This window comes from Anolis sagrei, chromosome 5, assembly GCF_037176765.1.
Source record: "Anolis sagrei isolate rAnoSag1 chromosome 5, rAnoSag1.mat, whole genome shotgun sequence".
Classification (NCBI taxonomy): Eukaryota; Metazoa; Chordata; class Lepidosauria; order Squamata; family Dactyloidae; genus Anolis; species Anolis sagrei.
The window spans coordinates 23788241-23801920 of record NC_090025.1 but is presented as its reverse complement, the minus strand read 5'-3'; the positions used below and the strand labels follow the sequence as shown (position 1 = coordinate 23801920).

General features: G+C 39.9%; 1 protein-coding gene across 2 annotated transcripts in view; it reads right to left on the bottom strand.

The window, feature by feature from the left end:
• The window catches only part of BMPR1B (bone morphogenetic protein receptor type 1B), a 236160-nt gene extending 234846 nt beyond the window's left edge, over window positions 1-1314 (bottom strand). For both annotated transcript variants that reach the window (XM_060779213.2, XM_067468601.1), the window contains exon 1: window positions 969-1314. The gene's annotated coding sequence lies outside the window, so the exon portion shown is untranslated. The remainder of the gene's footprint in view (window positions 1-968) is intronic.
• Window positions 1315-13680: the final 12366 nt, after the last annotated feature.

The following is a 13680-nucleotide window of genomic DNA, read 5'->3' as shown; positions in this document are numbered from 1 at the left end:
TGAATTGTGCCATTCTGTAAACCGCCATGAGTTGCCCTTGGGCTGAGAATGGCGGTATAGAAGCGTAGTAAATAAATAAATAGGTTAGCAGAAGCTTGGGCTAAGAGAGGGAGCTTACCTCGCTCCCCAGATTCGCACCACTGACCTTTCAGTCAGCAAGTTCAGCACCTCAGCAGTTTAACCATCTGCACCACCGGGAACTCCCATACACAGATAAATATGCATATAGATATGTATATGTATAGATATATACAGATAGATACACACTAAGATCCAAACAAACATTTTGGATATGGGATTTTTGTTGGTGTATGCCTTCCAATTGGTTTTTAACACAGTTTGGCTCCACTTTAAAGTGGCAGGGTGTGTTATGTAGTCTTTTTAAAGTATTATAAGTTTTAGTGGTTTTCACTATTGTTTAATACTTCTAAGTTTAATTCTATCTGTAAATTTTCTAAGATGTATGATTGGCCCCTTTTGAGAAAATATAATAATAATAATAATAATAATAATAATAATAATTTTACAGTGTAGGTTAGGCATGGGCAAACTTCAGCCCTCCCTCCAGGTGTTTTGGACTCCAACTCCCACAATTCCTAACAGCCGAATTGTGGGAGTTGGAGTCCAAAACACCTGGAGGGAGGGCTGAAGTTTGCCCATGCCAATGAACTTCCTCTTGAGCACTGAACAAATGCATTCATTCCAGTGTAGCAGGGGCACCCTAAAACACACTCTTTCCCCCTTTAAAGCAAGCAGGAGAGATACAGTATCGGCACAGAAGGTAAAATGTTGCCCCTCGGACAGAAATGTCCCGGTTCCCATGCAGCATGCTCCCCAAACCCGACCCTCTTCCCCTTCCCCTTCTTCATAAGTGCACCGAAAGGGTTTGCAAAGCCTCCCAAAGGCAAGGCAGGGGAAGCCCGCGCTGGAGAGCCGCCCCACCACCGCTCTCCCCCCTGGAGACTCACGCCAGAAGTCCTGGAAGAAGAAGCCGGGTTTTCTCCTTGCTGCCCTCCCTTTTCCCGGCGGGGAAGCAGAGCTGGGGGCTCCTCCTCAGCTTGGCCCCTTGCAGAGCCCACTCCTGAGCCACCTCCAGCGCCGAAGAGGCTCCTCTGAAAGCCGGTGGAGAAAGAGAGCGAGAGGGAGTGAGCCCAGCAGGCAGGCAGGCAGCCTCCCTCCTTCTCTCCCTCTCTCCTTGCCTCGCTCTCTCCTTCAACACTGGCTCAAGTTACGGCCCATTCACACGATTCCCAAAACAAAGCAACCCCCTCCACCTCCGTTGCATGCCTCTGAAGGCTCGGAGTGAACCAGCCACACCAGGACGGGGTATCTACACTAGCATGAGTGCAGATTGGCACCTCTTGAACTCAGCTCAATGCTGTGGAGGCACCAGGGTTGGGAGTCCCACCATGGTCTTTTTTACGCCTTCACTGCTAAACAACAACAACAATAATAATTTATTTCAGTGGTTCTCAACCTTCCTAATGCCATGACCCCTTAATAAAGTGTTTTACATGTATGTTTTAATTGTAATCTGGGGCATGTCCCTTGTAAACCACCCCTAGGAGAGATGGTTAGCGGGGTATAAAAATAAAGTAGTAGTAGTAGTAGTAGTTGTTGTTGTTGTTGTTGTTGTTACAGTTCCTCATGTTGTGCTGACTCCCAACCATAACAATATTTCCGTAGCTATTGTTATGATTCGTCATCTAAATATCTGATGTATTTTCACTCACTGGACCAAATTTAGCACACCTAAATTTTAATACTGGTGGGGTTGAGGGGGACTTATTTTGTAATTTGGGAGTTATAGTTGCTGGAATTTATCGTTCACATACAATCAAAGAGCATTCTGAACTCCACCAATGATGTAATAGAACCAAACATGCAGGGGCGGATCAACCCATTACGCAAAGTAAGCATTTGCAGTATAGTTGATTTTGCCCAGGGGCACTCTTGAGGCACTCTTGGGGGAAAATAGACCTTGACATATGTGAGTTGTCGTTACTGGGATGTATAGTTCACCTGCAATCAAAGAACATTCTGAACTCCACCAATGATTAAATTGAACCAAATATGGCACACAGAACTCCCATGACGAACAGAAAATATATATCAATCATTGTTTTGGGGGGGGGGGCAAAATACTGCTTGCTTACCCTTGAAAATTACCTAGGGCTGTCTCTGCAAACATGGCACACAGAACTCTCATGACCAAGATAAAATACTGGAAAGGTTTGGTGGGCATTGACCTTGAGTTCTGGAGTTCTAGTTCACCTACCTCTAGAGAGCACTGTGGACTCAAACAATGATGGATCTGGACCAAACTTGGCACAAATACTCACTGTCCAAATGTGAACACTGGTGGACCTTGCAGAAAATAGACCTTCACATTTGGGGGTTGTAGTTGCTTAGATTTATAGTTCACCTCCAATCAAACATCATTCTGAACCCAACCAATGATAGAATTGGGCCAAACTCTCCACACAGAATCCCCATAACAAACAGAAAATACTGTGGGCTGTTGTAGGTTTTTTTGGGCTATATGGCCATGGTCTAGAGGCATTCTCTCCTGACGTTTCACCTGCGTCTATGGCAAGCATCCTCAAGAGGTAGTGATTCCGTCCATGAAAGCTTTCGACAATACAGAAAATACTATGTTTTCTTATGGTCTTCTTATGGTCTTTGGTGACCCCTCTGACACTCCTCAATGCCCTCCCAGGGGTCCTGAACCCTAGATTAAAAAATGTTGGCCTACAGAGATACTCGCAGGAACGCCTCAGCAAGAGAGAGTCCAAAAGTGGCAGGCTAAAACCTGGAACCTCAAGCCACACCAAATGAGATCACTCCATTCCTGGGCACACAGAATACTGGGCGACTTGGAAGGTGCTGAACTGACTGCACTCTGGCACCACGCGATGCAGAGCCAACCTTAAGAAATGGGACCACAAAGTTAAGTTCCTTTTTCCATGATTTGTACTGTATTTTATACCTCTTTGCTATGTATATGCCAATAAAGGCTTATTGGATTGGAACCACAAAGTGGAGTCCACGACGTGTGTGTGGAGAGGAGCAAACCACAGACCACCTATTACAATGTAGTCTGAGCCCTGTCACATGTACAATGGAGGACCTTCTTATAGCAACACCAGAGGCCAGCTCAAAAGGACATAGAGTATAATGCCAAGTTTTTCAACTGTTGCTGCTGTTTTTTTTAAAATGCATTACAACTGTACCCTCAGTTTACTTCTGATATGGTAAGTAAAGTATTTGTAACCTGCCCTATCTCCTCAGTAGGACTCAGGGTGGTTTCCAGAAGGGGAAAAAGGGCAAATATTCAATGACAAAGTGAGCAACAAAACAAATCCAAATAAACAAATAAATAGCATCAATATAAACTTAAAAACTTAATTGACAACCAAAGAAGAGTTAAAAACACATAAGCCTCATCATACACATTTACATCATGTGATTTAATAATGTGGTGATGATCTACAACAGCAAAACAGCACCAAAGTGCCTCACAAAACTCAAACTCCCAGAGCAGTTTAAAATTGATGTTAAACTGCATTGCTTCTATCGTGTAGGTCAGAACTGGGCAAACTTTGGCCCTCCAGGTGTTTTGGAATTCAATTCCCACAATTCCTAACAGCCCTGTGAATAAGGTGTATTTTAAACATACATGAAATTCATGTATAGGCTTAGGTCAAGATACAGCCAGTATTGGTGGACTGTTTTATTATTCATTTATTACATTTCCACTATATATATCTGGCATGGGCAAACATTGGCCCTCCAGATGTTTTGGACTCAAATTTCCACAATTCCTAACAGCTGGTAGGCTGTTAGGAATTGTGGGAGTTGATGTCCAAATGTCTGGAGGGCCAAATTTTGCCCATGTCTGATCTATACAATACCACATTGCAGTGACAAATCACAATCCAATTTTTTGTAGAGTAAAATATTATTTATTAGTATGAGGATTTGATAGGGAAATAGATTCTTAAGTCTGCAGCTCCAGGAGAGAAGGGAGAGTGGAAAGGGTTAGGCCTATTATTATTATATAGAATCATAGAATCAAAGAGTTGGAAGAGACCTCATATTAGTGGGTTTTGTATCCACTGATTCAACTATCCACAGCTTGAAAAGCAAAACTCGTTTTTGCCACTTTTTGTTTTTTTAAAGGGTAAGTGGGTAATATTTCTGAGCTATGGATGGTGGATTCCATGGAGGTGGAGGGTAGACTGTAGTGAAGTAAAGGTAAAGATTTCCCCTGACATTAAGTCTTGTGTCCGACTCTGGGGGGTGGTGCTCATCTCCATTTCTAAGGTGAAGAGCCAGCGATGACCATAAACACCTCCTACATCAGAATGACTGCATGGAGTGGTCAGAATGACTGCATGGATTGCCATTACCTTCCTGCAGAAGCGGTACTTATTGATCTACTCTCATTTGCATGTTTTCGAACTGCTAGTTTGGCAGAAGCTGGGACTAGCAGCCGGAGCTTGCCCTGTCTGCGTAGTGAAATAGCACTGTCAAAAATATTGAAATTAACAGAGCAGTCTTGATATGTTTATTCAGAACTAAGTCCTAATTGTGTTCTTAAACCCTACTGTATGTGTGTGTGTCTTAAGCCTCATTTGAACTGCCATAGAATACAGATTCAAAATGCAGTTAACTGCATCGAACTAGATTATATTAATCTACACTGCCATAGAATGCACTTAAACTGTGACAGTGCATTCTGTGACAGTGAAGATGAGGCCTCAGTCCACTGAAATGGAGGTGACTCAGTGCTCATCACATTCTCTCAGCCTCATAGGAAATCAATAGCAAATCTCCTTGGAACAAATCCTGCCAAGAAAACCCTATGGTAGGGTAGCCTTTGGGTCACTTTAAGGCACAATCTGTGTCAAGGGGCATCATAGAAAATATGCCACTTTTATCTATCATGCTTCCCTCTTGTGGTATCCTAGAACTGGCACTGGAAGGGTATCTAGAAGGTTAGATGATCCCTTGTAGCTAGAGGATGTGGGTCCATAGGTGGTTGTGGAATCCTATTCTTGATCTGCATATTCTCCCACAGTGAGGACACAGGTTTCCAGATGGAAGGCGGTCCCAGTCAGGATTGGTTTGATTATCCAAAAGCTTGGTCCCACATCCACTTTTTCAGTTTTTTCCTCAAGGTCAGGAGGGAGGTGGCTGATCTGATGTCACTGGAGACGGAGTTCCACAACCAAGGGGCCACCACTGAAAAGGCTCTGACTCTCGTCCCCCACCAACCGCATCTGTGAAGGAGATGGGACCAAGAGTATGACCTCCCCAGATGATCTTAATCTCCAAGATGGTTCATAGAGGGAGATACGTTCCTATAAGTAAGCCGGGGCGGGTAAAATAATCCTTCTGGTCCAGTCCAACTGGTCACGAGTACATTGGCCCTCCATATTTAAAGGCTTGACGATTCTGGATTTGATTATTTGGGGAATAGATTAAATTCTTCCCTCTAGTAGTCTCTAGACCCTCTGATATGATTCTATGGTCAATATGCTGCAGAAACCAACATAGAGTTATACTGGCAGACCTAGAAATTCCTGGAAATGTTTTGTCTCAGGTTAAGAAGATGTTTTTAATTTGGTTTTTTTCTTCACCCATAACCCAAGCAAATCTAGAAATCTGGAGTAGAGGAAACAATAATGTCAATCTCATAATGGCTGCTGGGTGCTCAAAGGAGAGCCTATCATTCATGTAACAGCAGAAGTATCTTCAGCAGTTCTACCTCTCTTTCTTCTCCAAATCTGCTTCTTCCCATGGTTTCGGCTTGCCTTCAGTGTTAAAGCTCTTTTCGTATCAAGATACTAGTAGCCCCAAGGCAATCAACTGCTGATTGTGATAGAGATTTCACACTCAAAGAGCCCATCTGATATGTTTAATTTCTAATGTGTGGAAAAGTAGAGAAGAAAGGAAGCCAGCCATCTCAAGATTTTAGGATATCGAAGCATACCAAGCAGTGCACAAACCAGTTGGAAAGTAAACATACAGAAACAAAAAGCTCCGCGACATGACCTGTCACCCACTTTGAGGACTGAAACTTTGATTAAGTCCTTGACATATTGGGTGAGATCTTGTTTGCCTTTTTCTTTTCATGCACCTTTGCACTTGTAGGCCTTGACTGGGACCCAAGCCAGAAGTGCTAAAAGCATGCAAGAAATGTTTGGTTTTTTAAAAATTATTGTACCCAGAAGTGGAAATACTGGAAGCATTAATAAGGCGGCTTGCTCTTGTTTGGTTTTTGGGTTAGCAAAATCTTTGTTTTCAGATTATCCTTACACATTGAGAATCTCTGGCTTCTGTTGACAATTTTCCTGCCCTCAGCACCAGAGCCAGGGCCTTCTGCCTACCAACACTTACATAATTAATTGAAGCTTGCTTTTTTCTACCTACTGTCAAGCACATGGAACATATCTTCTTCTTCTTCCAGCAATGAGCAGAGCATATGGCATGTACACTTACCTTAAAATGAGACATGAGATCCTTTCACACAACGCACTTTTAACACTATGATTCCACTTTAAACTGCCTTTGCTGTTCAGTTGAATATTGAGAGTTGTAGTTTGGTGATCTCTCTGACTAAGAATTCTAAGTAATCCTCCTGAAATGGAAAATCCAAACATTTCATAGAGTAGAATTGTGGGAATGAAATGGAACCGATAATGTGAAATAATGTACCTTCCTATGGAGCATGAAGAAGGGGACCCTAAAATATTGATTTATTTATTTATTTGCAGTATTTGTATACCGCCCCTCTCAGCCTTCTGGCGACTCGAGGCGGTTTACAAGGCAAAATTAAATGCCACCAAAAACACAGTTACAATATAAAAACTTTAACATCAATAAAATCATAACAGCTGTAATAAAACATAATTCAATAAATACTCATTAATTCAATAATACTCATAATTCAATACCCATAATTAAATAAATACTCATTAAAATATACAATGGATACATTTAAGGAATTATGATAAATGTTTTAGGGTATGGGAACTTAATCATAGAATGAGAGGAGCAGTTTTGTCAAATTTCCTGCTGGTCCAAGAACTCACTGGTAAAGCATCCTCCACTTTCCCCCATTTCTATATCGTTGTTGTTGTTAATTTTAAGAACAACAATGTGGGCCTCAATTGTGAAAATATAACTCCTCCTTCCACACAAATGTGCAAGTTAGTGAACTAAGAGGATAAATACAGATGTACCTCAGCAAAGCACTGTAGATGTGCTCTTGGGTATTACATATTTCACAGAAAACTTGGTAGCAAAGGCAGAAATGGAATGGAAAAAATAGGGATAGGTTTCTACAACTAAATAAGGAAGAGCAATGCAACTATTTTCAGCAACCCATTTGCCCCAGTGAAATGAAGCAACCTGGTCAAGTAAGCCTTGCATAAGTAAAAAGATACATTTGTGCCCGTTAGAGGCCACTTCATATAGAATCTTTCAAAAGGCATCCAGTGTTTTTTCTCTTTCATCAGCCTCCGATTTTCTCATGCTTTCAATTCTTGGCCAAATGCTTGGGAGGAAAATGTACATACTGCTCCAATTTTCTGTTTTGCTGTTTACACATGTTCAGTAAGAGATGCTGGAGGAAGCTGCTACTTAACTTTTTTGTGCAGCTATACATATTGCTATGGTAGCATTTTTCGGCTCCAACTTTGTTACACTGTTTACTACAGTAATTCTGCTGCAGCTAAAAGTGGTATATGCTTTTCCATACTTGCTTCATCATCCTTGCTAGAGTAAGGATGAGGAGAAAAAGGAGAGTTGGGTAGGCACAAAAAGATTGCAAAAAGGAGCACTCTTTGTCAGAGTCCATGGCCCCATCTACACTGACAGTTTAATGCAGTTTGAAACTAGCAGCCAAACAACAAGCTCCCACAAAATAAATCTTGTCATGTGTTTCAGTGCCCTGTGGTTTGTGTGATCACCATCTGGGCCTCAAACGGGTTCTAGAATTTCCTATGAAATCATCTGTATAGCAAAACCACTTTCTTGAATACTGGTTTGAAACAGTATTAAATGATCAGTGTGGATGGGGCCTTTGCTAACAGAATTATGCCTGTATACAACCTGTGCATGTGCATACATTGTACTTGAGTGTGATGACTTCCCATGTTGACATGTACTAACAGCATGTTCAAATTGTTTAGCACCAATCCTGTCCTATGTGATTGCCTTTTCAATGTGCAAAAACTTGTTTATTGGAAGAAAGCTCAATATGAGAGCATGACCAGCAGCTCCTGTGTTTTTTTTAATGCTCAGTCTTTCCTGAGCAAAAATGTTCACGCTTGCAATTTCATTATCAAACTACAAGCCTTTATTTTCATAGCATTCGGGATCATAGTAAATTATGCATGCACACATGAAAAAGCTTTTCCTTTTACCTTTCTGTTTTGTTGTTTCCCAAAGGAGGCCACTTCATGCTTTATTTGCAAATTATCCGTTTCTCTAATTGGCACACTTAAAATAAAAACCAGCACCTAAAAGTTCTTTGGTCCAAAGATTTGCATTCAGAGAGATGTCAGCTGCAACTCCACCAGTAAGGAAATGTCTGAATCTGATATCACTTCCCAAGTGTGAAATGCAAAAATGCTTAAGCCTTCTGACAAAATTCCTAGCATTATTTGACCTCAGAGTATTGAGTGGCATGATGGTATTATATGCCAATGCAAGACAAGCTCCTATGATCACATGTAAACAAACTATTAAGAGGGTAAAATCCAATGTAACACTGTTTTCTTCTTTTTGTTAGCTCTGGCAGAAGGCAGTAGAATCCTAATATCTCACTCCAACCAGAATTGTGCCTATCCTCTCTTCACAATCCCCATCATATTTGAAGGAGGAAAAAAGAATATAGAGGCCTGGCTACTAAAGGAATAGAGGGGAGACTGATAGGGAAAAATTATAAGTCAGTCAGAGACCGGCGGGAGGAGGATCTGAATAGGATTTCAAGAGCTGTGAATGATTAAGGATTTAATGTATTTCTTAACTCATTTGGTATATTATAGCACTCTCATATCTACAAGGGATATGTTCCAGAACCCATGTGAATATCTGAAACTGTGAATAAGAGCAAATCCTATACAGAATGAGTACCCCTTATCTGGAATACCAAAACCCCAAATACTTAAAATCTAAAATTATCCTCACAAGTAACTGAGATGATGACACCTTTGCTTTATGATAGTTCAGTGTAGACATACACTGTTTAATGCACAAAATTATTTAAAACATTGTGTAACATTACCTTTTGGCTATGTGTATAAGATGTATTACGAAACATAAATTAATTTTGTGTTTCAGCATGGGTTCCATCCCCAAAGTATCTCATTGTGTATATGCATTTTTTAAAAAATTGAAATCCAAAATACTTCTGATCCTAAGTATTGTGGATAAGGGATACTCAACCTGTGTTTTGACTATACTTGTCTATACTGTAGAATCACTCTGGAAGACCTAGAGTAGGCTGTTTGTGGTCCACAAACAGTTCCAGGAGGAGGGAAGAATATTTTTGGAGTGTGGGTATGTAAAAGTGTGGACGTTGCATTGGGAAATACGTATTTACTTTTTTAATATATATAACCAAGTTCGGTTGTTCCAGTTAAGAACGGAGAAGGAGACTGGTCATGCTTACTATGGTGAATAAATTGTGATAACCTTGAGGCCCAAGAACTAGACCTAGGGAGGGATCCTGAGAATCAAGGTGAGTGATGGGAGCCCAAGGGCTGGCACTGCAAGGTCAGCTTCAAGTTACTGCAGTATGTAGCCTTCTAATCACCTATCAATTAATGACAATCCCATTAATTTAATAGGATTTTCTCAGGCAAAAAAGATTGGTTTTGCCAGTTTTTTCATTTGAAATGTAGACTACAGCACCTGGCATTTGTTAGTGGTCTCCCACACAGGTACTAACTAGAGCTTACCCAGCTTAACTTCCAAGATCAGATGGGATTTGATTCCTTTTGGCTATTTAGCATTGTAATAGGGAGAATTAAGGAAATTTAATTTCAGGGGCAGAATTCTTATGAGGGGGGTGGACAATATTCTCATTTTATTTCACCTCCCCCATAGGTATTCCCTGTTGAGGTGGCATTATTATTGCCATTGTAAAATCATAAGAAACAAACTATGAGAGTCGAACAAAATGCCACCTTTGTCCATGCTGAACCCAGAATGCAGCACATTTCTGTGTGAAAAAGTCAAGTAAAGTGTAAGGCAACAGACAGATTTTTAAATCCAATACAGTCAAGAGCATACTAAGGTTGGCAAAATAGTAGCTCATAAAAAGCAACTTCAAAAGCACTGAAAGATTGCAATCAAACCAGAAGCAAACAAATATTAAAATTTCTTCCTTTTTGGATTCCATTTCAGGTCACTTCCAACAATGGGAGTTGAATTTATTCATGCTTCGAGATGTCTCAGTGAAATCAGTAGGACTTTGGAATCATTTCATTAAGGTGAAATTATACATGTAAGTATTCTCAGTTCTGTGGCTTCTACTTTGAAAAGTCAAAAGGAATAGCCACTGTAGTATTTATCATGCCTTTATTCACGGAAACCTTTGAGCAAGTCCATAATGATAACAATAAAAACAAAGAGTGACTGCATCCATGGCAATAAACCTCCACACAAATAAAATACCTTTGGATAAAAATAGCCTTCTAATGCTCCTAGCCTCCCACTGGATAGGGAAATATTCCACAATCACGTTCTTTCATCCCACAGATAGCAAGGACTGCAAGCTGATTTCCTGACAGAGTAACACATTGGACCTTAATAGCATTACTTGAATGAGTAAAGTTCTCTGCGTTTCCTAAATGTTTAGAAGATCATTTGTCTCCATCTCATTTTCCTGAGGCAGTATTTTATTTCGTTTTGTTCTCTGAACCACTCATTAGTTCAATAACATAGTCTAATCCCATTTTTAGTTTCATGTTCTGTGGATGTAATTAGTTTAATCTAATGGTGTTTGTTCAGCGGTGTTGACTCTTTAGTCAAGTTGCTATACAATACCAGACTAATCCTCATTGTATTTTTCATTCTCTGGTGTATATATTTCCCATATGTGGTCCAAGTATAGAAAGCACTAGGATTTTACAACCCACTTATAGTCCCAACAGCACCATTTTAACAATTAGTATATTTTTACACACACAATGACAAAAAATATCAAAGTTTATGATGATAATAATTTGAATGCTACAAAGGGGGATGCACACTGTCTTCTTTTTATTTAGAAGAATTCCTGAATAGGGATTAAATAGTGGCAAAACAGGGTCAGTTTACATAAAGCTATTTACTATTCACAAAAATGTCTCTGTGAATTTTATTGTGACTTATATATTCTGTTAAGAAAGTAAGATTAAAGTTAAACATTATATTAATCATACAAAGCTTTAACCTTTGTGTGTGTGAATATATATATATATATATATATATATATAGAGAGAGAGAGAGAGAGAGAGAGAGAGAGAGTTAGTTCCCTAGACTTCAGACATCCATGAGAGCCAAGAACAGGAGACCTACATGGACAAATCAATCTTGAGTTTCAGAAAGTTCTTGCCTTGGCAATGAATATTTATTTTCCCTTTGATTTTGCATTTCCACCCCGAATGAGTTTAGGCAAAATCTTAGGTTTCTCTGCCTATGAATGTAGAAAAACATGTCAGTTATATTTCATTTACACTGGCACATTAAAGCAGGAACTCACTATTTCCTTTCACATTTCAGTCCAGGCCACCTTTGTACAGAACTCCCTGCGCCACCCCCCATGGATATTGAAAGGTATAAGGTTTTCCAGACTTAAATGGGAAGTAAACCCAAAGAACAAAGCATCCTTTTAAAAAGTAGGTCTGTTCTCTTTATTTTTTTATTTTAAATAAAAATAGTAAAGTAACACTTGAAAGCCAGTGTGATGTAGTAGTTTGGGTGTCGGACTGTTATGCTGGAGACTAGGGTACGATTTCCTGCTTAGCCATGGAAACTCTTTGGGTGACCTTGAGCTAATCACTCTCTTGGTCCCAAAAACCCTGTAATATTTTCACCTTATGGTTACATTTATTCCTAAATTATTTGTATGCGCAATAACAGCAAAATGACTCTTGACTTATCCATGGGTCATATCAACATTCATAATTTTGTCTCAAAACCTGCCCTCAACATACACATGAGATCAACTTATACATTAATATATACAGTATTATTTTTAGAAAAAATATGCCAGCTCAGACCAGAAGCCTATCTCCTCACACATTAACCCACCACACACTGCTTTATGGCACACCACCAAGAAGGCTGTGAAAACAATAGCACTTTCCTTTTGCTCTTGATGGTTGAAAATCTGTTTTTGGTGCCTCTGCAACCCATGAAATAGATTGTATATCCTTGTTTAGTTCTGTCTATAGCACAAAGATTAACAATGTTTTGTAGGATGCTTCCAAGCAGAGGGTCTCTAGTCCTACCAGTTAAAAGACATTGTACTACCATTTTGTCTAGTCCTACTTAACTGATTGTTTCTGCATGAAAATGAAAGGAAAGGAAAGGCTGTTGGGAATCTGGTATGGTTACAAATAGAAAACAGTGATATCTGTATCCTCCTAAAAATCTGAGGACTAGCACTCTCTCTAAAACAAAATGGTAGACACAGATCAATACGGAATTAGATATAGAGATATATTGCAGAGCTTGGTCTGTTCGAGTGAACAAACACTAAACAAAGCCAGGGAAATGTCATCACATAGTGTAGAAGTAGTCTAATGCATTCTCTTTTACTGCATCTCTCAATCCACCACATCATCACCCCATAGTTATCTGTCAATCAACCAGTTCTAAAAATAAGAACCCAATGGTTGCAAAGTACTCTCCCAATCTTTTGCATATTGCTCTTTCAAAAGCCGCCATATTACACAATTTGTTGGAGCAATTGTTGTACCCCGGGGGAGGCAGAGAGGATTTGCCGCACTGAACATCATCTATTTTGGTCCAATTTAAGCTCCAAAGGAATTGGATATCTTTTGATCCAGTAAGCAAAAACACAGAAACAAAGTTGGCAATTGGTCTGCCTAGACCCAAGGAAAGGTGCCTGGTATGCAATTCCTCTCATCCATCCAAGACAAAGAGAAAACAGAGCCCCCCCTTTTTTATGTGCGGTCTCTGATAGGGAGTCCAGGATGGAAAGAGGAATCTACCATGAATGTGTCCCAGGAAAGCATACTAAAATAGGAACTGTGTGAAAGAACACCTCTGTTCTAGGCACACATTTCATTTCAGCTGAGCGTGTGCTGGAGTTGTTCATGGTGGATTAGCCACACTTGCTGCATTGTGAATTCCAAACTGCTTGGATATGGTGGATAGTTTTAATTTGGGCTCAGGATTGGAACCAACCAACAGGTGGTTGCCAATTAAAGATTCCGTTCTGTGGACAGGTCCCTTTAGGAGAAGTTTTACGAACCAATGGTCTGTATCTTTACAACTGGAAGTGTTTATTGTAAATAAATGTCGCATTCAGAGTCCTACATCTCCTGAGTTTCATCTACTGCTAGGTACTATGAAAAGTGATATTTATGTGTGGCGTTTTTTGTGATAATAATTAAATTTTATTTTGTTTTCAAAAGAACAAAAAAAAACCTC